Source organism: Podarcis muralis, chromosome 15 (assembly GCF_964188315.1).
Source record: "Podarcis muralis chromosome 15, rPodMur119.hap1.1, whole genome shotgun sequence".
Classification (NCBI taxonomy): Eukaryota; Metazoa; Chordata; class Lepidosauria; order Squamata; family Lacertidae; genus Podarcis; species Podarcis muralis.
The window spans coordinates 13,379,988-13,405,543 of record NC_135669.1 but is presented as its reverse complement, the minus strand read 5'-3'; the positions used below and the strand labels follow the sequence as shown (position 1 = coordinate 13,405,543).

Below are 25,556 nucleotides of genomic sequence, written 5' to 3'. Positions count from 1 at the left end.
TAGCTCTAGTTTCTCTGTATTCCAAGGGCCTGCAGCATTCAGGTCTAAGTACAGTTCAGAGGGAACAAGGGTCTTCTTACCAGGCTGAGTGGTTCACAGCAACCAACTTTCACAGTGAGACAATTGAAACTGCACCTATGCAAGCCTCTGTCTCCCTTCACTGTTGTGTGTGTCAGCCTGAAGGATGCTATGGGAAAGTCTTGGTCTTCTGTGGGAACCTCAGCGCAAAGCTCTGTCCCCTCACTTCCCAACCCCCCGTGTTGTGTCCCGAAGAAGCACCTGGACCTGCACCCCCATGAAGCAGAGAGTGGGGAGCTGTTGTCCTGCAAAAACTGCTTCCCTCGGCCCTGTTTGCATGCAAAAGTCTTGCAGCAGGAGACTCTGTAGGCGTGGACCCAGCCCAGCCGACAGTGGGATTTGCATACATCAAAGCCGCAGACAAGGAGCCTCCCATGTGTTTGTCAGCCTGAGTTAGAGATGATACGGGCCGGAGCTATTGTCTGCCCTTAAGCCACCCCTGAAAAGATCCACTTTCAATATCTGAAATAATTTCTCCCTCGGTTATTAAGAGACGAGTGGCGGCCACTTACTGAGAGGTCTCCAGCTGTGTAGCCAATGGGGTTTTCATGGCCTTTGGAAGCGAGGCTGGTCCTTTATGAGAAAAGAGAGAGGTTTCCTGTGGGAAGAAAGGTTGGCCAGGGTGTATGTATGTCACTGTGGGTACTATGGACCTTGAGCAGGTTCTGTCACACTTGTCTTGCACTAAGGAGAGGCGTGCTGTCATTTCCCAGGCTTGTGGGCGATTCAGATGCATCGCGAGCAAAACCAATATGAATCATAAGCATAAGCTGTTTGTCTAGGGAACAGCCAGATGGCCCTGGTTTGAGGAGCTAGGCAAACTGATTCAGCCCTTCCAGTGCCCACAGAGGTGCATGAGCCCTCTTTGGGTTCCACAGAGCTGAAGGAAGCCCACATGGGGTTGCATCCCCTGCCTAGCTGACTCGGGGTGGGCATTTGCACATCACCAAGAAAAGAGGGGAGGTGCTGTGGTCTAAACCACAGAGCCTTGGGCTTGCCGATCAGAAGGTCGGTGGTTAGAATCCCCACGACGGGGTGAGCTCCCGTTGCTCGGTCCCATCTCCTGCCAACCTAGCAGTTCGAAAGCATGTCAAAGTGCAAGTAGATAAATAGGTACCACTGCGGCGGGAAGGTAAACGGCGTTTCCGTGAGCTGCTCTGGTTTCGTCAGAAGCGGCTTAGTCATGCTGGCCACATGACCCGGAAAAACTGTCTGCAGACAAACATCAGCTCCCTCAGCCAGTAAAACGAGATGAGCACCACAACTCCAGAGTCATTCACAACTGAACTTAATTGCCAGGGGTCCTTTACCTTCTTCTTTTTTAAGAAGAGAGGGAGAGGGAAAGAGGGCGGAGAGCTGCATAAAATTCACATCTGTGAATTTATGTGTACAGATGTGCAAATTTTGAAATAATGACTGTGACTGAAATACCTTTCCCCAGAGCAAGGAACATGGAGACCAGCTGGCCTGTGTACCTGCTCAGTATGTTCTCCAGATACTAACTGTAAATGGGCAACTTGGGCACAATTAGGTACATCCACACCATTAAAAGCACTGTTATACTACTTAAACAGTCATGGCTTGAGTTTGTTGAGGGTGCTGAGAGTTGTTAAGACTCCCTTAGAGAGCTACAATTCCCAGCACCTTTAACAACTTGACAACAAACTTGGACCAGGCGGACAGTCCTTCAAGTGAAAGATGCCTTCAGAGATGGAGCTGTGGTCTGTCAATTAGGATCCATGGACCCCCTAAAACATGGGTAGGCAAACTAAGGCCCAGGGGCCAGATCTGGCCCAATCGCCTTCTAAATCCGGCCCGCGAAATGTCCGGGAATCAGCATGTTTTTACATGAGTAGAATGTGTGCTTTTATTTAAAATGCATCTCTGGGTTATTTGTGGGGCATAGAAATCCGTTCATTTTTATTATTTTTTTCAAAATATAGTCCGGGCCCCCCACAAGCTCTGAGAGAAAGTGGACCAGCAATAAGCTAGGGTGTAAGTGGCCAACTTGCAGCCCATGAGCTGAAATCAATCCAGGAATTTATATATTGTATACATAAGTGTGTGTGTGTGTGTGTGTGTGTGTGTGAAGTATCGAAATAACTTGAAAGGGCTTGGGTGCTTTGAATTTCAATTTGTGGGATAAGTCACCATATACCGTTTTCTCCTAAAGAGCAGAATATGTTGGGCCAGCTTTGGAAACAAACAGACTGGTGGTTCAGGCTAATGGCTAATGCTAAGCAGAACAGGAATTCCGTCTCTGATTCTGTAACTGAATTACATCGGAATGCCCACTCTCCCAATCCCCTTGGCAACCTGCTGCTGCTGCAACTGGGCAGTGGCTGACAGGTAAAGATTGGGAAGGAAGTGTGCGTCAGTGCAAAAAGGTTATCAGTCCGGTGCTGTGACAGTCTGCAGAAACCTGCCTTGGTCAGAGGCTATGCCAGAGACAAAGGGAAGATAGCCCAGGGGTGAGGAGCTAGAGAATAAGGGAGGCCTGGAGGTGAGGCTTTGTTACCATGGCTACCAGGATGCAAACACGGCTGGGCGCAAAGATGCTGGAGGCAAGGAGCAGCTTCTTAAGAAACCGTTTTTTGGTGTGTGTGGCCTTTTTGGCTGCGTAATGTGCCTGTTGAATAAATATTTCTCTTTCGCTACAATCCAGTGACACTTTCATTGTTTTTACTTCATAAACAAGAAGGCTGAGTTTCTATAACTTTTGTTTGTTTGACTTGTCTCCTTTGCTGTGCTAAAGGCAATGGAAGGGAAAGAGCAGAACACTCTTATTTGGGACTGGGAAGCGTAATGCCATGTCAAGCTTCCCCAAGCTGGAGCCCTCCAGATGTTTCGGACAGCAGCTGGGCTGGCTGGAACTGATGAGAGCTGTGGTCCCAAACATCTGTGTGGCACCGGGTTGCAGGAGGCAGTGCTGTTCTGAGGCTGCCACTAGGGCCAAACAGAAAATTGACTTGGAAGTTTGAGACCCTGAAGTTGGGAAGCCTTTTTTTAACTGTTTGGGAGTGATGTGTACCAGGCTTTGTACACAGAACATCATTTGACAGAGGAAGTTGAGCTAAAGGGAGAATGAATTTTAAAGACAGGTTGTCAGGATGCCCAGCAGGGAAGAGAGACGGGTCCCCAAAAGTCACAAAAGAGATGTCGCTTCTGCACACATTACAATATGTTGTAAATAAATGCCAATTACATGTGCATTTGATGGATCATTGCAGTGCAGGTACAAACCTCTGGCTGATCTGTACTGCCTTATGTTATCTGTTAATCAGTACAGTGGTACCTCGGGTTAAGTACTTAATTCGTTCCGGAGGTCTGTTCTTAACCCGAAACTGTTCTTAACCTGAAGCACCACTTTAGGTAATGGGGCCTCTGCTGCTCCTACACCGCCGGAGCACGATTTCTGTTCTCATCCTGAAGCAAAGTTCTTAACCCGAGGTACTATTTCTTGGTTAGCGGAGTCTGCAACCTGAAGCGTATGTAACCTGAAGCGTATGTAACCCAAGGTACCACTCTAATGGCTTGTGGCCCTTGGGACTGGTAGGATGGAAGATAGGGAGACCAACAGTAGATGGCGCTAGAATCGATGACAGGCAGATCTAACTAACTCAGGAATTGGTTCATTCCCCCCCCCCAATATAATCCGGCCCCCCACAAGGTCTGAGGGACAGTGAACCGGCCCCCTGTTGAAAATGTTTGCTGACCCTTGGTCTAGTACGTTTCCAAGCACAATTCAAAGTGTTGGTAAAGGTAAAGGTAAAGGTACCCCTGCCCGTACGGGCTAGTCTTGACAGACTCTAGGGTTGTGCGCCCATCTCACTCAAGAGGCCGGGGGCCAGCGCTGTCCGGAGACACTTCCGGGTCACGTGGCCAGCGTGACATCGCTGTTCTGGCGAGCCAGAGCAGCACACGGAAACGCCGTTTACCTTCCCGCTAGTAAGCGGTCCCTATTTATCTACTTGCACCCAGGGGTGCTTTCGAACTGCTAGGTTGGCAGGCGCTGGGACCGAGCAGCGGGAGCGCACCCCGCCGCGGGGATTCGAACAGCCGACCTTTCGATCAGCAAGCCCTAGGCGCTGAGGCTTTAACCCACAGCGCCACCCGGGTCCCGGTCAAAGTGTTGGTGCTGACCTCTAAAACCCCAAACGGCCTCAGTCCTGTATACCTGAAGGAGCGTCTCCACCACCATCGTTCCGCCCGGACACTGAGGGCCTTCTGGCAGTTCCCTCACTGCGAGAAGCCAAGTTACAGGGAACAAGGCAGAGGGCCTTCTCAGTAGTGGCACCTGCCCTGTGGAACACCCTCCCACCAGATGTCAAAGAAATAAACAATTTTCTGACTTTTAGGAGACATCTGAAGGCAGCCCTGTGTAGGGAAGCTTTTAATATTTGATGAAGCTTCTGGAGTCCTGCGCATCTCAACACATCCCATTTTCTTTATCAGTTTTGGTCACCTTTTCCAGCTCGTCCTCCAGTTTTCTTTACCTCCAGTGGAACACTCTCTTCCAACTATCTTTTATTGGTTTTCTTGCTTCTCAGTTCTCTGCCTCCTCTTTTTTTCTTGGGTTCTCCTGCTGGCTCTACCTCTCCATACCTAGACCTTCCTCCTAACACCCTGTTCTCGCAGTGGCCAGCCAAATTTCCATGGGAAACCCACAAACAGAATCTGAGCAAAAGAGCATTCTTCCTTTTCTGTGGTTTCCAGCAACTGGTCTTCAGAAGCATTGATGCCCCTGACTCTCTGAAGCTGTGCTTAGGCTACGTTTTTAACCTTTCCTGCAAAAACTTTGATGCCACTGCCAGACGTATAGCTGCTCTGTATCATATATGCAAGAACACCCTATCAGTGATTATTCTCTGATCTCTCCCGCCGGCCTCGTTCCCTCCTTCATTTTTGAAAAATATCCCAAATGCTCTAAAGTAGGGCAGAGGTTGGGGAGGGGGTGTTATTGGGGGTGGGGGGTTGTCATATTTTGCTGGTCCTAAGGCCCCAGATTACCTTAATCCTGTTCTGTGTATAAGGAGAGGAGACAGTAAGGAAATTGTCTCTTTTTCAACCCCTGGAGGAGTCGAGAGATTTTGTTTGAAGACAGTTCTTAATTTCCTGCCTTGCGTGCTTCAAAGCTGAGGTATGCCTTAGGGAGTTTTTGGGGACTGCTCTGCTTGCAAGAGCTCAGGAAGCAGAGCTCGTGGGGAAAATGACAGCTGCAATTTTAATATGATGACTGCTTTTCAAATGAGCTCAATTACGGATGCGGGGCTGTTGCCCTGTTGACAGGGTTGGTTAAAAACCAGAAGAACAACTCCATCGGATGCAGGGAAAGCAACCAGGCTAAAGGACGAACGCTGAAATGGGCCTCTTGCTAAGGCTTCACTGGGGCCAAAGGAAGCATGGAAGGTTTTCTTTCTTTATAGATGATAGATAGATAGATAGATAGATAGATAGATAGATAGATAGATGATGATAGATAGATAGATAGATAGATAGATAGATAGATAGATAGATAGATATACAGTGGTACCTCGCAAGACGAATGCCTCGCAAGACAAAAAACTCACTAGACGAAAGGGTTTTTTGTTTTTTGAGCTGCTTCGCAAGACGATTTTCCCTATGGGCTTGCTTCGCAAGACGGAAATGTCTTGCAAGTTTGTTTCCTTTTTCTTAACACCGTTAATACAGTTGCGACTTGACTTGGAGGAGGAACTCATAGAATGTGGTGTGGTAGCCTTTTTTGAGGTTTTTAAAAGACTTTGGTGATTTCTGAAGCTTTTCCAAAACTTTCCCGACACCGTGCTTCGCAAGACGAAAAAAATCGCAAGACGACAAAACTCGCTGAACGAATTAATTTCGTCTTGCGAGGCACCACTGTATATAGATATAGATAGATAGATAGATGATAGATACCGGTAGATAGATAGATAGATGATAGATAGATAGATAGATAGATAGATAGATAGATAGATAGATAGATATAGATAGAGTCATACTTCGGGTTACAGATGCTTCAGGTTGTATTTTTTCAGGTTACGGATGTGCCAAAACCCGGAAGTACCAGAATGGGTTGCTTCTGGGTTTCGGCGGTCGCGCATGCCCAGAAGTGCTAAACCACGCTTTGCGCATGCGCAGAAGTGCCGAATCACAACCCGTGCTTGCGCAGACGCGTGCTGCAGGTTGCAAACACTGCAGGTTGCGAACATGCCTCCCGCACATATCACATTCGCAACCCAAGCGTCCACTGTATACACGCACACACATCTTGGTTTACAAAAGTATGCAATGTCTCTTTTTCAAGTTACATTTTCTACAGATCAATTTCATTTGTTGAGACATTAGTATTACATTAGGAAGAAAGGGGGGAAAGAGGTAGACTTTTAGAAGACATCTGAAGGCAACCCTGTTAAGGGAAGTTTTTAATGTTTGATGTTTTATTGTGCTTTTCATATTCTGTTGGGAGCTGCTCAGAGTGGCTGGGGAAACCCAGCCAGATGGGCATGGTATAAATATTATTGTTATTGCTATTGCTATTGCTATTGCTATTGCTATTGCTATTGCTATTGCTATTGCTAATCGCTATTGCTATTGCTATTATTCCACTCCTGCCTCCAGAGCCACTTGCAGAAAGTAGTTATGAGAAGTTAGTGTTCAGCACCACCTCAGCTGCTCTCTGTTGTCCTGCAAGGTTGAATCTTGTCCCCCACGCTGTTAACATCTATAGGAAGCTACTGGGAGCTGCCACAGGATATTTGGAGTGTAGGTGGCACCTAGCTCTTTGTTCCACCTGAATCAGGTGAAGTGGTTGGAGGCGATGGTGAGGTAGAATTTTCCTCCCCAGTTACGCTCGCAAGTCACGGGAGCATCCTTGCATGGAAGCACCACATTGGGGCGTATATGTTTGTGCATCAACTTCCAGTGACAAGTGTAAGTGTCTGCCATCTGGGTACCACACAGCTGATTCTCTTCTCTCTGCTCTCCACAGAAAGACTTCCTTGGCAAAACTGGACCATTCCAGGAACGGTAGCCTGCCACGGTAAGTCTGCCTTCGTGGATGCCGCTACTTCCCTCTCTTCCCAATTTCCACTTAATTCCTTGTGTAAACTCTTCGTTTTTGCCACCTCGAGGCATGCTTCCAGTGACCCTGTCCAGTGTTTCCTCTTCCCCCAGCACACACCACACACACACACACACACACACACACACACACACACACACACACATCTGGGAGGTCCCCTGGGAAGTCTGCTGCCTTGATCTCTTTCGGGTAAGTGCTAACTGCTGATAATAATCTAACAATAAGCATTTCAGGGCAAGGTTAGGGATATTATTATGGCAAAGCGTTCACACTCCTTTACTTGTTGTTGCAGATGGGGCCAGGGATGGGGGGGTGGGCTGGGCTGGAAGTGGATGGGGATTGAGACCAAATAGGCCTCTTTTCCTGACCTTGCGTAAATGGCCGACTTTAGGTCACGGCTGTGCAAACAGAATCTTCCCTCCCCCACTTGTTTATTTCTTTATTTGTCTAGCTAATGCGGGTTTAGTTCAAATGCTGCCGAAATGCTCCCCTGTCATGGGCTTCACAGCCTGTGCCAAAAATCGGTGGCAGGACTGCTAGGCAGGCAGGAGCCAACTATTCCACATCCCTGTCCTGTTTTCATGGTCCCAAGAAGGAGTTTTCTGGGCAAGGAGGGAAAGAAAACTCCAGTGGTCCTCTGTCCTTCCACAGCCATCAGTCAGCTTTGGAGGTGGTTTGGCTGCTTTCCTTCCAAAAGGAGTTGTAAAGTAAAGGTAAAGGGACCCCTGACCATTAGGTCCAGTCATGACCGACTCTCATCTCGCTTTATTGGCTGAGGGAGCTGGCGTACAGCTTCCGGGTCATGTGGCCAGCATGACTAAGCCGCTTCTGGTGAACCAGAGCAGCACACAGAAACGCTGTTTACCTTCCCACCGGAGCGATACCTATTTATCTACTTGCACTTTGATGTGCTTTCGAACTGCTAGGTTGGCAGGAGCAGAGACTGAGCAACGGGAGCTCACCCCGTCACAGGGATTCAAACTGCCGACCTTCTGATCGGCAAGTCCTAGACTCTGTGGTTTAACCCACAGCGCCACCCGTGTCCCTAAAAGGAGTTGTAAACACATGCTATTTGTCATGATTAGGAGTTGCCCCGTCTTCAATTCAGATTTTTGTCCAGGTGCCTCACCAGGTAAACTACAGAACGATGGGCTGAAGCATCTGCCTCGTACTCTCAGGCCCTGGACTAGCTCTGTCCACCCAAGCTGGTCACAGGGCAGCTTCTTATTTCACCTGAGCAACAAGACATTCCTGGTGTTGATGTGGCCCTGCATGCTCTGCACCTGTGCCCTGCAGCCCTACATTTGGACTTATCTTTGGTTCCAACTGTCAGGAGTTCAGCCTACACTCAAGTAGGACCCTGGCAGAGACACATGCCCAACTGGCATGTTCCCTCCCTCCTGGTCAATGGTTCAGTAGCTTCAAAAGCTTTCTTCTGCCCGAACAACCAACACCTGCACACTTAGGGATCCGCAGAGTCTTCGCAGTTCACATGACAGACCTCAGCAACTCAGCATTTTGGCTAATCTACGTTATTTACATATAAACACACACAGAGCACTGCAACATGGCTCCCTCTCTCTCTAGCATCAGACAGCAAAGAGAAAGAACAAAGGACAATAGTCCCACTTCACGGAACACAGTAACACAAACATCCTGTCTCCGTCACTTCCCACTCTGTGGAGTCAAAACATACACCGTCATGTGATAGAGAAATATCCCGTGACTGCAATCATAGATCAGGAATTCTAACACCAACACCTGCTTTCTTCTAGGCTTGCCTTTGATTCTGCTGGTTCCTGGTGTGGATAGTGTCATTATGTAGTTTAGTCAATAGGTGGCGCTGAACTGACCTGTCCCTGGGTGGAGTCAGGAATTTCCTGTTGCTGCTCTGTTCCTGTTGGAAAGAGGCAATAAAGTTCCTGTGCTGTTTCTTGTAGCCTTTAAGTCTTCCATGGTATTCCTTGGTGTCCGATGGTTTCCTTGGTTCTGAGTCCCCAAGCTTGCTCCTTGGCTTCCACTCTGTCGATTGGCTCTTGGCTCATCTTGGAAATCTGCTTGTGGTTCGATCTGAACACTCACCTTTTCCAGGTCCTTTGCTCCCTGGATCTTGCCAGTGGGAAAAGGCACCGGTGCTGTTTGGACAACAGGCACCATCTGCAATAATCAACTAGCTGAACTGGCAACAATCTCCCTGAAACAATAACCCTCATTGCAGTTGCCCCTTACCCTCATGGTCAACTGACCGCCATGCAGGACAAAAGCCTGACAGTGATTGATAAAGTCCAGCTGGACTCACCGCGCTTGGCTAATCATTTAAGGAGCCATCCTTCTTCCGTTTTCACGTGCTTATCCTTACTGCTTCTCTCAAGGCAAACCTCGCGTTCCTGCCTGTCGGCCGAGCTTCCCAAGCCCAAGACAGATGGCCAAATTGCATCTGCCTTCTGCAATTAAAACAGCAATTCCTGTCGCTAGGTACTGGGATGGGAAAATAAGGGACCCTCCTTTATTCCTGACCTGGAAAGTTCCCCAAGCAAAACACAGCTCACCCTCTCCAAGCATCTCATAATGAAAACAGCAGGCAACAGAGCAAGCTGTTTACACAAGCTGTGCTCTTCTTCCCATGGAGAGGTTGACTGGGGTGGAGCTTCCTTGCACATCCTTGTTTTAAAAAGACATTCCGGGGACTGGCTTGGCTCCGACATTGCATCTGTTCTGTTCTACAGACCAGTCAAAGGCTAGTCTCTTTATTTCATGGACGGAGAACCTTCTTTCTGTTGAGGGTCAGGACCCACAAGCTGTTGGTGGGAAGGGCCCAAGGCAGTGGTGGTTAAAGCGATCAGGGGCTTGGACTGAACATCTTTCTCTCTTCTGCCTCCCCAGTCTCTTCACTGCCCAGCTGTCAGCTGGGGGTCAGACATCTTTTGAAAGGTCTGAACAGATCACTTGCAGAGGACTTCTGAAATCAGGCTAAGGTCTGCGTGTGGCCGTAGGGCTGCTGGTTGCTCATCATAGCCCTACTTTTATATAGAAGAATTCCCTCCTTGGTCTTTCAGTCAGGCTTCTCCTAGATTAGGGATGGGGAACTTTTTCAACCTTGGGGCCACATTCCCTTCGAGGCAACCTCCATGTCAATGGTGGGCAGAGCAACAAATATGAATTATACCTCTGCACTCCATCCAGACAAGGAAGAGGCATGGTTCAAGGATGCATTCCAGCTAGGTAATAAAACTTGAGGTGTGAAGCAAGGCCAATGAGGGGTGTGGCCTTGATAATGAGGGTGTCGCTTGTCGTGTCAAGGGACCACGGGGATCATCTAGTCCAACCCCCTGCAATGGATGGATCTTTTGCCCATCATGGGGCTCGAACCCACAACCTTGAGATTAAGAGTCTCATGCTTTACCAACTGAGCTATGATGGGCACACTAATTGTGTGACAATTGGAGTAAAACAGTCTAACTATAAAGTTGGGCTGAGACTTTGGATGTATTAGTTATATAACAAACTAGGGTGTGTGTTTGTGTGTGTGTAATGCACATCTGTATTGGACTGAAATGTGATGATGGCATCATTATGACAAAAAGAATTTTTTTAAAAGAAAATGGGATTTGTTCATAAGCACGGGCCCCCAAATGCTATAAATCCCCTGCTGTTCAGGAGGTTGAGTCTTGCTGCAACTGACTAACACAGATACCCCTTTGGAATGAGTTGCTTGTTCACCAGAAGCGGCTTAGTCATGCTGGCCACATGACCCAGAAGCTGTACGCCGGCTCCCTCGGCCAATAAAGCGAGATGAGTGCCGCAACCCCAGAGTCGGTCACAACTGGACCTAATGGTCAGGGGTCCCTTTACCTTTATATTGGTTTGCCACGTTGTGCAGGTGCAAAACATCTTCTTTGCATACAGTATATCCTACCTGTAGTCTCTTTTCTGGAGCATCATCTAGCGCACCATGTCTTAGGATCTGGCCCCAAGCGTTATTAACACCATTCGCCTTTCATTTAATTAGAAAAACAAACAAGCCCCTCTTCATTTCATCACTACAAAAAGCGAGCCAAAGATGTGGCTGGTCCGGCTCCGCTGAACGCAACAGATTTACACCAGGAATGACTGTGGTCTGCATTGTGTTTTATTCAGCCACAATAAATTTTCTCCTGCAAGTGCTCTGGTGTGGCATGAAAGCAGCTGTGTTTTCTTAGGCACCAACAATTTGACTGATATGGTTTTTATTGCCACCACAGAAGCTGTTAGCGCGTAAAAGTTACATTAAAGTTTTATGGACCTTGCTGTCTCCTATGTTAACCTTCATATATCTAAGGAGGGTTTCCAAAGGAGACACCTCCTTCCAGAAAAGGCCGCTGCAGGTCTGGAAGGACCCACACATGCCAGACATTTAAACACGGAGAAAGACAGAATCCACCGTCCGAATGATTCCTGTCCCTCACCTTGCAGAAAAGCAGCGGTGCCTCCTTATTCGGTGCCCCCTTCCCATTAAAAAACAAAACGCTCCGTCATACAAGTCTCAATCATTATGCCGTATCAGATCATGTCGCTAAGAATGCCATAATGTAACGGGCAGCCGGCCAGGAATAATATTCGCATTCCCACTGGAAATCTCGAAACCCCTTTCATTTCACCGCGTCCCCAGATATACTCTCCACAAAGAGGTCATGAAATCTAAACCTCAGTGTATAAACCGCAGGAGGACATCGGCCGAACATGTCAGGCTGGGAGCGAGGGGGTGGGCTGAGGGGGGGGGTGAAAAAAGCGGGGAGGGTGTCGCATTAAAAATTGCCTTGCCCATTTACAATCTGTTGAAAGTTTAAAGATCGCTTTCTTTGAGGTGACAAAGCGATCTGTCCGCAGCAAACAAAGGCCATTTACCCGAGTGCTTGGTTTTGGGGGTTTTTTGATGGTGTGTGTGTGTGTGTTTGCGTTTTGTGGTTGTTGCTTTTTAATGCGCGGAACAAGGGCGACTCTGCAGCCGAGTCAGCTTAGAAGCAAGAATGGTGCCTGAATCGGGGAGACAGGATGATTTGGGAGTGTGGGCTCGCTTGCATTGTTCCCCTTCCTCCTCGCCCCCACCCCCCACCCCCGTGCTGCCCCCATGCCGATCTGGCTTTGGCAATTTGAAATTGATTATTTTGGATTGTGTGCGTGTGTAGAGCCCCGCCCCTTCTGCCGGCTAATTAAAAAGTGGCCTTGTTGAGGCAGCATGCTTTTAAATTGCTAAGGACTGGCAGGCCGGGCCCGGCAACAAAAAAATCATTAATTCTAATGTGACAGTGTTTCTTTAAGGGGCCCTCATGGTACAGGACAGGGGTCGGATCAAGTTGATTATGGACTCCTGTTCTCATCAATCTCGCGCTCTGCGGGAAGGTAGCGGAAACATAGCTCCAGACTTTGGCTCGCTTTTCAGCTCTGGGCCGAGCTGGGGTCGAGACTGTTTCTCAGGCTCCTCGTTTCTCCTGGGGGGAAGGAAGGGGGGTCAGAAGCGAGGCTCCTCCGCGTACAGCCAAGTGCAATGAAGAGTCAGCCTTCGTCATCTTCGGCGAGATTGCTTTTCAGCGTTAAAAGCGCTCCAGCCAGGACACTGCTGTTATTCAGCTGGGCTGGGTCTGGTCCTGCCGGATTATCCCAGAGCAGGGTGTGAGATATCAAAGTTGGAAGAGCAAGGCAATGTCAGCTCTGCTTTGTGAGATTCACTCCCATGAATGCATGAAAGGCTCCCTGTACAAACTGCATTAGATGCGCTCCAAATGTTCATTCCTGATTGGTCACGCTCTGACCCGCAGCTGCATTCCCTGGCTGGAGGAGTGAAAGATGCACTGTGGCTTTGTTCTGCCAAAATCAGGGCTTGGAACCATGACAGGACTATCATATTACTGAAATGGAGGGTCATCTGGAGAAAAATGATCCTCGCTGTGGCTCGAGGGGCATGTCCCTCCTTGGGAGAACAAAACACGGAAAGTCCCGGATTGGTTTCCGTTGAGGTGGGCGCAGTGAATACTGGGTGCAAAACAAGGATCCGGCAGAGACCCGGAATCCTGCTCCATCGCAACATCCAAGGATACAACTCTCACTTCTAAATTATTTGCTTCTAAATTCTGCTGTGTGGATCGAAACGGTGACTGAACAATATACAGTGGTACCTCGGGTTACATACGCTTCGGGTTACATACGTTTCAGGTTACAGACTCTGCTAACCCAGAAATATTACCTCGGGTTAAGAACTTTGCTTCAGGATGAGAACAGAAATCGTGCTCCGGCGGCGCACTGGCAGCAGGAGGCCCCATTAGCTAAAGTGGTGCTTCAGGTTAAGAACAGTTTCAGGTTAAGAACGGACCTCCGGAACGAATTAAGTACTTAACTCGAGGTACCACTGTACTTGGCATGTTTAGGCTTTCTCTGAGTAGATCTTGCCTTTCAGTGACTAATTTGGACTCACTATCATAACCCAAGGTTGGTTGGTTTTAAAAGAACAAACCCAGCTAGCTTTGATAATTCCATTGTCTGCCCCAAGTGTCCCCCCCCCCCTTCTTTCTTTCAGAGAATAGTCTCTTTTATTTTTGTCAAGTTTCTAGTGCTCATGGACATCAGCGCAATGAACATCAGTAGGTGGCAGCTGCTGAAAGCACAGCAAAACAGTGGATGGGTTGTGTTCATTGCTTTTTTTTCTTTAAAAAATGTTTAGGGGTACTCTCATTTTCCTACTCATATTGAAATACTGCCCCTCAATGAGGCCAAACTTAGATTCACAACATGTTTAGGGGGGTGTGTACCCCTGCGTCCCCCCAGGAAAAAAAGGACTGGTTGTCTGTATTCTGAGAATCTGTGCAAATGCAGAATGCCCATGCTGATACTTAGCAAAATAAATTAATAATTCCCCCAACACAGCATTTTGTAGCAAAAAGAACCTAAAACACTGCAATAAATCAGAATCAGACAGGCAATTACAAAATGTGCACCGTTTATTCTGAGTGTGGCATTCGGTTCTTTATTGTCACAGAATTTGGAAGGGGCAGTATGACCTAGTGGTCACCGGGGAAGCAGTTTTACTCAATGCGCCTTTTATTGTGGGCGTATTCCAGCTGAACCCCAGCTGAAAAGTAAAAGTTTTTAAAACATGCCCTGTCCTATTTGGGGCTGGCTCTTTTTATTGGGGGTGAGCTAACCACTACACAATGGGCTGAAATTCAACAGTTCTGGTGAAGCACCCAGGGGTGGGCTATCTCTCGTTTTGCCCCTCACAGAGCTACAGTTTGCGGCACCCTTAACAAAGTACAGTTCCCAGGATTCAAAGAGGGGTGAGTGAGAGAATGTGCTTTTAAATATATGTGTATGCAGCCTTTGAACCCCAAGGTGCTTCACCTTAAGTCAATCCACTCCTCTCATTTTTCTGCCACGGTGTCTTCGCAAAACTGCAATTGCTGTTTCTTGCCCACTTATTTGCGGGGCCAGGGTCTCTGCCTCTGTCCCTGCAGGTGAATCCCCCATCCAGGAAACATTAACAATAATTTAGAAGCAATAACATTTGTTTGTCAAAGAGCCCTGCTGGCTATCAGGTATCACTTGGGGCAAAACCTTAATGAGAGGCACAATAATGGAACAGCAGCTTTAAAAGTATTTTTGTTCTAGCTGTATGAACTGTGCAACGGACTGGCTTGACAATTTGCCAAGAACCTTCTACAGTCATACCTTCTACAATCGTAGCTTAGTTCTCGAATTTCCCCCCCCCCCCAACGCCGCAAACCTGGAAGTGAGTGGTCCGGCTTGTGAACTATTTTTTGGAAGCTGAACGTCCTAAGGTGCTTTCGCGGCTTCCGATTGGCAATCAGAGCTTCCTGCAGCCAATCAGAAGCCACACTTTGGTTTCCAAATGTTTTAGAAGTCGAACGGACTTCCAGAACAGATTCCGTTCGACTTCCAAGGTACGACAGTATATGTCTTTGACAGAAAACGAAACCAGCATCCTCCCTGTAGCTTGACTAATTGCAGCTAGAAGTGGCTAGGAGGTAGGTGGAGTCGTAGACCTTAGAAAAGTGTAGATTCACAAACGCTGGCTGGCTTTTGACTTGAAATGTTCGTTTCCGGCTTCTCAGAAATCTGTAACGGCGAGAAGCAGCAAGGGGGAGCTGGCCAACAATGGTGCCCAACTGAGAGGTGCCAGAACTGTGCTCTGGCATGCGCCAACTGGGGGGGGGAGCACTGCGCATGCATCTGCTGCAGTTGACTCTAGCCCCTAAAAGCTTATAATTACAGTGGATGCTCAAGTTGCGAACGTGATCTGCGCGGGAGGCACGTTCACAACCCGCAGCATCTGCAAACCACAGTGCCACGTCTGTGCATGCGTGGGTTGTGATTCAGCGCTTCTACACATCCGCAAAGTGCAATTTAGCGCTTCTGCACATGCGCGAACCCATTCCGGTACTTCCGGGTTTCAGCGCGTCCATAACCTGAAAACGCACAACCTGAAGCATCTGTAACCCGAGGTATGACTGTACAGTGGTACCTCGGGTTACATACGCTTCAGGTTACAGACTCCGCTAACCCAGAAATAGTACCTCGGGTTACGAACTTTGCTTCAGGATGAGAACAGAAATCGCATGGCGGCAACGGGAAGCCCCATTAGCTAAAGTGGTGCTTCAGGTTAAGAACAGTTTCAGGTTAAGAACGGACCTCCAGAACAAATTAAGTACTTAACCCAAGGTACCACTGTATTGTGTTTGCTTTTAAGGTGCTGCTCTCTGCTGTTGTCTCCACTGCTGTTAGACAGAGTGAGCTGACCACCTTAGGCAGAAGTAGCTGAGGGAGCAGCAATGAGGTGTTGTGGGCCAGGTCTGTCTGAGCCAAGCGGCCTGCTATGTACCCCCAAAGCTAGCCCTCAGATGATGCCGCCTCACTGCCACAGCTGAACCGAGCGCCACTCTGATTGGCTTTTGTACATGGACTTAGGAGGGCAGCACCATCTTGCCTGTTGCCTCGGGCGGCGAAACGCTTTGGGCACCAGACTGACGCAGCACTGTCCCTCTGGAAATGGTCGCCTCCATCTGCCATTCCTAGCGAGTGTGTGTCACGGCCTCTGTTTATGGCTCTGCAAATGGGCAGAGCTTTGTGCCCTTCAAACCACGCCACCTTCTCTCGTGTGATTCCAGCCCACTCCGATCATATCCATCTCTGAGCAGCAAACTGGTTAACGTGACCTTGCGAAAGGTTGGTGGGGGCTGGGGTTACTTCTCCCTCCTTTTTTGTTCTTTTGAAGCTTGAAAGGGAGTTTAAAGGCTCCAATCAGTAATGGGAAGCGAATGGGCACAGGTCAGAATAAATTAGACTCTCCTCTTGCAATGAAAACCAGGTTGGCTGAAAATTACCCCCACTCCCCAGTTCTCACTATTTTTAGTCCCATGGCGGCAGGGCAGGCGGATGTGGTGGGGGAACAGAACTATTTACCTTTTGGCAAGCATCAAGTATTGAACTTGAGAAGGGAGAACAAAAGGGAGAACATCTTTCTCTGGGCAGGTGGAACTCAAAAGGGTCACTTCAGAGCTCGCCCTGGATTTAATACTTCTGTACTGCTCTTTATCAAAAGAATCCAGGGAGGTGTACAAAAGAAGACTTAATTCACACAACAGAGAGATGTTGTTTGAAAATGAGTGAATAAGTATCAGAAGATACAACACACATGCAAAACCACCCAAATATTGCTTCTTAAAGAAGCTGCCGAAAAGAAAGAGCCCGTGTAATATAGTTGTTAGAGTGTTGGAGTAGGACCTGGGAGACCAGGGGTCAAATCCTTACTCGGCCACGAAGCTCGCTGAGTGACCTTGGGCCTTTCTCTGCCTCCTAGGCTAGCCTACCTCACAGGGTTTTTGTGGGGATTAAATCAGGAAGGGGAAGAACCATGTACACCACCACATGACCCCAGTAAGTAGGGCTTTGGTTGCAGGGCAGTAGCCACAAGAGGAGCAGCACCTTCTCGTTTCACCTCAGGTGGCAAAATGGGATGGGCCGTTGCTGGTCCTTGGGCAAGATACCTGCCACGGGCCCCGCATCCTTTGTGAGGCTACCTGCTTATCACCATTCTCCCTCATCATGGCTACTGCTTGCTTGCTTGCTTGCCAGGCAGCGATCCAGTGAGCAAGCAGTCAGTGGCATCTCCTGCCCTTCCTTCTCCCCACTGCCATTGTCTTGGCGTCTGGTGATCAAGCAGGCTACAGGTAGGGGAGCAGGCCCAGGAGAGCTCTTGTCAGCACCCTTCTAGGGTGGATGCCCAACCATGCTGGCCCTTGGCAGTGTCTCAGATCTTCATGTTCAGAAGTAGCATTGCAGCTGGATTCCCCTTGTTGTAGGGTCACAGCAGGGGAAGGCCGTAGTCTTTGTTTTGTCCTCATGGAACTGAAGGAGGCATCTGCCTGACCAATGGAGGAAGCAGGATGCTGGACTTAATAGGCCTTTGGCATGGGCATAGCCAGGACATGGGTGGCGCTGTGGGTTAAACCACAGAGCCTAGGACTTGCTGATCAGAAGGTCGGTGGTTCGAATCCCTGTGACAGGGTGAGCTCCCGTTGCTCGGTCCCTGCTCCTGCCAACCTAGCAGTTGAAAGCACGTCAAAGGGCAAGTAGATAAATAGGTACCGCTCCGGCGGGAAGGTAAACGGCATTTCCGTGCGCTGCTCTGGTTCGCCAGAAGCGGCTTAGTCATGCTGGCCACATGACCCGGAAGCTGTACGCTGGCTCCCTCGGCCAATAAAGCGAGATGAGTGCCGCAACCCCAGAGTCGGTCACGACTGGACCTAATGGTCTGGGGTCCCTTTACCTTTTATGGGCATAGCCAAAGGTCACTTGGTTGATGTTGTGGCACATTTCCAGCAATGCAACCGGCAACCCAACTGAGCTCCGACTCCGAAGCTGAACTATGGTACGCCATGGGGAAGCAGAAGAAACTCAGCAAAGAGCAGTTGAAAGAGCTGAACATAGCAGACCTAGTAAATGACTTGGAAACCTTTTGCCACACCACAAAAAAAAGGCTCTGCTCATCTCTCTTGCTCTGCCACGTGTCACTTGCACCCTAGAGCGGTCATTCGGTACCTTGAAGAGAGTAAAGATCTAGCTAAGGCCGTCAGTGACCCGGCAGCGTCTCACTGGGCTTTGCTTATTGACCGTGCACAGAAAAACTGCATCGGGGGAAAGCAGGAATTTGAGAAGGAAGGGCTGAAAAGGTTTTCAGCAAATCTAAGAAAACTTGTTTTAGTTTAGATTTTTCTTTTAAAAAAAGGTGTGTTCTTTGTAGTTTTGCAAAATATACTCGTTAACGGCATGAAAGGTACTCCCTGGTGTTAATTTGTTACTTAGCTTCCTCGTTGTCAAATGACTAAGATTTTGACTGGTTTTTCTCAGCACTTGGGGTCAAAAGGAAGCCATTTAAAACAACTGTTGTTGAGATATTTCATCCTGTCTCTACTAAACGGAGGATGATGACAGGTGGGTATCCTGCCCCCCCCCCATGGTTTTGAGTCTGATCCAGCAGGGTGGGTGTGAACACACACACACACACACACACACACACACACACACACACACACACACACTGGAAGCTGTGTTATACTGAATCAAACCATTAGTGTCCATCTAGCTCAGCACTGATGAGTTAAACCACAGAGCCTAGGACTTGCTGATCAGAAGGTCAGTGGTTCGAATCCCCGTGATGGGTTGAGCTCCCATTGCTCGGTCACTGCTCCTGCCAACCTAGCAGTTCGAAAGTATGTCAAAGCGCAAGTAGATAAATAGGTACTGCTCTGGCGGGAAGGTAAACAGCATTTCCGTGCGCTGCTCTGGTTTGCCAGAAGCGGCTTAGTCATGCTGACCACATGAACCGGAAGCTGTCGGTCATGACTGGACCTAATGGTCAGGGGTCCCTTTACCTACCTCAGCACTGTCTTCACTGACTGGCAGCAGTTCTCCAGGGTTTCAGACCAGGAACTCTTCCAGTCCTAGCAGGAGATGCCAGTGACTAAACCAGGGACCTTCTACACACTAAGCAGGTGTTCTACCACTGAGCTACAGTCCTTCTTAACTCCAAAATGGCATTTCTTGGAGATGACCCCCCGGGTGGCTGAGAGAGGCCTCTATTCCGTCATGGATAGATGCCAACGGGTCATTGGATGTGCTTCAGCTGCCCCGTTTCCCCTCCATGATTTATGTTTTGCAAATGCCAGGTGAAACTGGGCTGGCAGCCCGTAAATCTCCCATGGGTACAAATGGGAGCTTTCCTTCCGATGCAAACGGCAGGCACGAGGCAGGCGATCTGGATCAGGGCCACAGTGGGCGGCAAAGGGTTAAAGCCCCCTCCTTCCTGGCCAGGGTCTGGGACTCAGCACCTGCTATTAACTTTTTAAAAAGCGATTCCAGAAATTGCAAATTGCATGAATGACGTCTTGTCTAGCTTTGGACTACCTCTTTTAGGCTTACACCTGACGGTCATTTGCCGGGAACACTTCTGCTCGTTAAACTGCAGGGCAAAATGTACTGGGAAAGGAAAGTCCTCTGATTCAGAGAGAATTTTACTTGAATGCTTGTAAAGAGAAAAGAGCAGTCTGCCTGGCTGTTTAAGAGGCATTCTCTCAACATTTTCACCTACAATGACATCCACATTGTGGACAAGCACTACAACCTCCATGTTGCAGTGCAAGCATGGTCTAACTACACTATAAGCACAGAAAATAGCAGTCTGCTCATGGACACCCTCTAAAACTGTAATTGTTTAAGAGGCATTCTCTCAACATTTTCACCTATATTATTATTATTATTATTATTATTATTATTATTATTATTATCCACACCATGGACAAACACTACAATCTCCATGTTGCAGTGCAAGCATGATCTAACTACATTATAAGTACAGAAAAGAGCAGTCTGCTCATGGACACCCCCTAAAACTGTAATTGTTTAAGAGGCATTCTCTCAACGTTTTCACCTATTTTTTTTAATATTATTATTATTATTATTATTATCCGCACCATGGACAAACACTACAATCTCCATGTTGCAGTGCAAACATGATCTAACTACAGGATAAGTATAGGAACAATCTCATGCTGCTGTTTAACTCCCAATAAGCAAAATATACCTACATAACATGTGGGAGCTAGTATGCAGTGGTTTTAGTATCAGACCAGGACCTGGGAGATGGGTTCAAGTCCCCTCGCAACCACAAACTGTGTCATATATTTTAGCCTCATCTACTTAACTGGATTGCTGTGAGGATAAAACAAAAGAGGGGGAGAGAAGCGATAAGTGCCTTGGGATCCTTGGAGGAAAAGCTGGATACAAATGTAGAAAACGAAATAAAGTGAAACGTGTACGTGAAATCATCTGTTTGCTGGATTCCAGCGAAATCGGTTTTCCTCCTGGATCCGGATGGGTGGAACTCGCAGCAGATTTCCCGGTGGGATTCAAAGCAGCACGGTTGCTAACAGTCCATTTGAAAGCACCCAAGGCTCCCCTTTCATAAGACGGTTGCATTGTGTGTTGGAAAACACAGCTGGGGAGGGGGGAAGCAAAGCAATTCAGGAGTGTTGCAAAAGCCCATGGTGCCCTGCCAGCTTCCGCAGACCAGGGCTGCCATTTCACTCTTGGAACAGCTGGGTGTATTTTTCATTTGGCTGTTGCCTGGCTTCTGATATCAGCATTGTGCCTGGTGTCACCTAGCTGATAAAACATGGCTTCATCCCCCATTGAGAGGAGCAAATGAGTGAGTCAGACAAAGAGCAGCGAAGAAAAGGGCTCACTTTAAAGAGGCTTTCAAGGATGTTGCTTAAGTCTCTTTTATAAGCTCCTCAAAGCTCCGTCCCTCCTCCTATTAACTTCCCTCTAGGTGGGAACCTCTCCTTCTGAAGTGTGACATAATGAGAGGACTGTGACTTCTGGGGCAGTCAGGTGGGGCCAGAGAGGCTGCCATTGCTTACACAGTGTTGTACTTACCTGGTTGTAGCCCACAAAAACAACGATCAAGGGCATGTTCTCTGCTTTGGCATGATGATTTTGCACCAGTATGTACTGCTGGTGGCTTGTATGGTTTCCGTATAATAATGACAACTTCTACCAGCCTGTTGTAATTGATATCCCATTTCTAGGGGTGCGGGGGTGCGACTGTCACTTTACAAGAGAGAAATTAACTATGCATCTTTCAGTAATTTTGCAAAGACCCCTGACTGGAGCAACAGAGACATCATTTCCTTATTAGAATATTTTCTTCTTCCCAGGCGTTTTGTTACCACCCGAAGCCTGTCATTTCAAAACCTTAAGTTTAATTTTAGATAAATTCCCCCCCCCCTTCATTTCTGTTGTTATCATTTACAGTTGTCGTTGAAAAATCTTAATAAGCTATTGATAAGGGGAGCAAAAACTTCACACCTATTTTAATGTGCTAACAAGGTTGCCTGGACGAATATATATACCGGTATATATAACACAAAAGGGTGTTATCTGGGTACTGGTTATAATTTCAAAACTCCTCCCAGCTCTTGCCTTGATGTCCTCTTTTATATTTTATCTTTACTTATATTTTATCACTACTACATTTTATCACTATATTTTATCACTACTATTCAAAATAATAATAATAATAATAATAATAATAATAATAATAATAATGATAATGATGATGATGATGATGATGATGATTTATTATTTATATCCCGCCCATCTGGCTGGGTTTCCCCAGCCACTCTGGGCGGCTTCCAACAAAATATTAAAATACAATAATTCATCAAATATTAAAAGCTTCCCTAAGCAGGGATGCCTTCAGATGTCTTCTAAAAGTCAGATAGTTGTTTATTTCCTTGACATCTAATGGGAGGGCATTCCACAGGGTGAGCGAGTGCCACTACCGAGAAGGTCCTCTGCCTGGTTCCCTGTAACCTCACTTCTCACAGCGAGGGAACCGCCAGAAGGCCCTCGGAGCTGGATCTCAGTGTCTGGGCAGAATGATGGGGAGGGAGATGCTCCTTCAGGTATACTGGGCTGAGGCCATTTAGGGCTTTAAAGGTCAGCACCAACACTTTGAATTGTGCCCAGAAACGTACTGAGAGCCAATGTAGATCTTTCAGGACTGGTGTTATGTGGTCTTGGTGGCCACTCCCAGTCACCAGTCTAGCTGCTGCAGTAAACAAAGGTGGAAGGTGCTGGAGGAAATGGATCCAAACCTATTGTTTCTCAGTAGCCCAGTCTTGGTGATATACTTAAGTAGCCTAATAAGGATTGAACATACTCAGTACCCTGAAATGTTATGGGGTGAGACAAATGGAAAATCAGGCAACTTGTGAATGCCCTTGATAGTATCCTAAGGAAAGCATGCAGAGTCTCGTCGCTCAGAAGTGTTGCAGGTCCCAGCGTAGGGTGTGTGGCTAGTCACCTAAATGTTCCCAGTAAATTAGAGTATTATAGTATTAAAGACTAGTGCCTCTTTCCCAAAGCCTTGGAAGCTTCTGCCCAGCTTAGGGAGGGAGGCGCGATGTTAGGACATTGTGATGTAACACGCACAATGTCACTCCCCCGCATCACCCTCACAAGCTGGCGCCTCTGGCCTTAACTGCTCCCCTGTGAAACATTCCACTGCACAATACAGGTGGGAGTGCATTTGCTTGCGAATTGTAAAGTTTTAGCATCAAATTGTACAGATGCCTGCCTCTTCAGCATTTTTATTATTATTACAGGGGTACCTTGCAGGTGGTGCTGTGGGTTAAATAACAGAGCCTAGGGCTTGCTGATCAGAAGGTTGGCGGTTCGAATCCCCGCAACGGGGTGAGCTCCCGTTGCTCGGTCCCTGCTCCTGCCAACCTAGCAGTTCGAAAGCACGTCAAAGTGCAAGTAGATAAATAGGTACCACTCTGGTGGGAAGGTAAACGGCATTTCCGTGCGCTGCTCTAGTTTGCCAGAAGTGGCTTAGTCATGCTGACCACATGACCCAGAAGCTGTACACCGGCTCCCTCGGCCAATAAAGTGAGATGAGCACTGCAACCCCAGAGTCGGCCACGACTGGACCTAACGGTCAGGGGTCCCTTTACCTTTACCTTACCTTGGTTCCCAACGGTTTGGCTCCCAAACAAATTGGCTCTCGAACGCTGCAAACCCAGAAGTAAGTGTTCTGGTTTTTGAACGTTTTTCGGAAGCCGAACGTCCGATGCGAATTCTTCGGCTTCCAACTGAGTGCAGAAAACTCCCGCAGCCAACCGGAAGCTGCGCCTTGGTTTTCAAACAGTTTTGGGAGTCAAACGGACTCCCAGAACGGATTAAGTTCAAGAACCAAAGTACCATTGTATTATTATTATCAGAGACTTATCGATCATGTATTTAGCTCTAAAATAAAAAGAGTTCTAAGGTCCAGGTTGTTCTCCGTGCCTCATTTACTGAGAATTTTCTCACTTCAACAGAGTGAGTCTGCATATCTGCAGCTAACACATAAATGTTTTCCACTGAGCCAGATGTCCATGGGCTGCTCATTTGCAGGTTGTGATGATGGAGATACCTGTTCCTTGAGAACAGTGATGGGGAGGGAGCCTGTTGCCTGCCGGTCTTGACTCCAGCTCCCATCAGCCCCAGCCAGCATGCCCAATGGCCAGGAATGATGTGAGTTGGAGTCCAACATTTCAGTTTTTCAAGGCTTGTAAGAACTGCTAAGGTAAGCATTTTCTTTAACCTTGGGCAATTTGATTTTCCTGTCCATTTTGAATGGGTTGTTGCTGTTTTACTCTATGGGTTTAATTTTTCTGCATTAGTGTGCATTCTTGATTATAATGATTATGAAACTGTAGTCTAATATCCTGTAGTCTTCTAATATCCTATACTCCCACAAGATTAGAACATCAGAATATGGGGCATTATTTTAATTTTTTTAGCCCCAAATAGCTATCCCCTTGTGCATGCTCTAAAGTCCAATATTTACTGGATGGAGGAACCTGAGGAAACTTAAGGGATGTGCTTCCAGCCATGGATTCAGGAACAATTTGCCATTCATGTGGAAAGGAAAACCCCGTACTCTCTGATAACGACATGGGATGCAAGGTGCAGACAATCAGCTACAAAGTCAAACTTTGGATCAAAGAGCAACTATAAATGGTATACACTATAAAAGGCCCACAGTTGTGAGGATAAAAGCAGGAGAATATGTGTGCTGCCCTGCATTTGTTGGAGAAAGGGTGGAATGAGAATATAATTATTATTGTACATGACTTCACACCTAACAAAAAGATGATGTTTCTGATGGTTTAGCGCAGAGGAAATATTTGCAGCATGTGGTGTTTACCTACCTCATGTGGAACATATAGGAATCTTTCGGTGCATTTAGCTAGCAGGACTGCTTAATAACAATTTCAGGAGCAGCTGTTTACCAAGTTATTTCAAAACCTCACATTTTCACCCAAATCCCCCTCTGGGAGTTAGCAATCTCCCGTGTAGACCGTGTGCGACAGACATGAAGAAACAAGCTGTCCGTCATCCCTTCTGAACCATGAAGCGGTTTGTCCCCTGATGTTAATTTAGTTAGATCACGGCCAAAGGGCGTAGCTTGTATCAATGCCAGGCCTTAATGAGCAGCTCATTTGAATCCATGCAAAGTACCAGGGAGCATGGAGACATGCTAATTAAAGTGACTGCTGCTCTTTAATTAAGCAGTAATTCCCCCCCAAAGAGGTGATTATCATGCAAATGGAGCCCACTTAAGTGATGTAAATGCTTTGGGCAATATATGAGCCTCTTTCTTTGCTAAGAAGTAAGGGGACATTAATCCAGTGTGCATGTACTGGTATTAACCAAGCAGATAAAAGTTATTCATTTATTGAGCTATTGGGTTCTTGGGGCTTTGTTGCGGAACAATGGGGCCAGGCAACAGGGCTCTGCTTACAATAATATATTTATGAATAATCCTACTTCCATCCTAAAGGCCTATTCAAAGACTGCAGATGTATAGTTAAGGTCTGCCAGCAATATCTTACAAGTGTGTGTATATCTCTCTGTGTGTGCTGGGCATCTGAGAGAGGGAATACATCTGGGTAGTATTTCAAGAGCAGTAGGGTAACATGTGTCTATAGATGGTGTTGACATGTTGGTCCTGGAGGGCTGAAGGAGACAAAGGGCTCAGTCCATTGGGAATACCTTCGGTGTAAATTCTCTTGGAATGAATGGCTCTTGTGCAGGAGCACAGCTCCCCTACTTTTTCCACTGCTCCCATGCCTTTCCACCCTGCTTGTTCTACAAAAGACCTTCCCCATTTGCTCGCGCCCAAAGTAGGTAGCAAATTGATACTGTTTTGGAGGTGAGCTAGTGCTAAATTTGTTCTTTAGTTTGCAACAAATCAATAGCAAAGATCCCACAACTCGGGGACAATTCTGAGGGAGGT

At 47.4% G+C, this 25,556-nt stretch overlaps 1 protein-coding gene and 1 non-coding gene across 2 annotated transcripts in view; one reads left to right on the top strand and one right to left on the bottom strand.

Annotated features, from left to right (window-relative positions):
• The window catches only part of CDON (cell adhesion associated, oncogene regulated), a 122,307-nt gene that overhangs the window by 7,506 nt on the left and 89,245 nt on the right, over window positions 1–25,556 (top strand). The window contains exon 2 of the mRNA XM_028708445.2: window positions 7,067–7,117. The gene's annotated coding sequence lies outside the window, so the exon portion shown is untranslated. The remainder of the gene's footprint in view (window positions 1–7,066; window positions 7,118–25,556) is intronic.
• Window positions 10,508–10,581, bottom strand: TRNAK-CUU (transfer RNA lysine (anticodon CUU)). Its single transcript has one exon. It is a non-coding gene; the product is annotated as a tRNA-Lys (tRNA).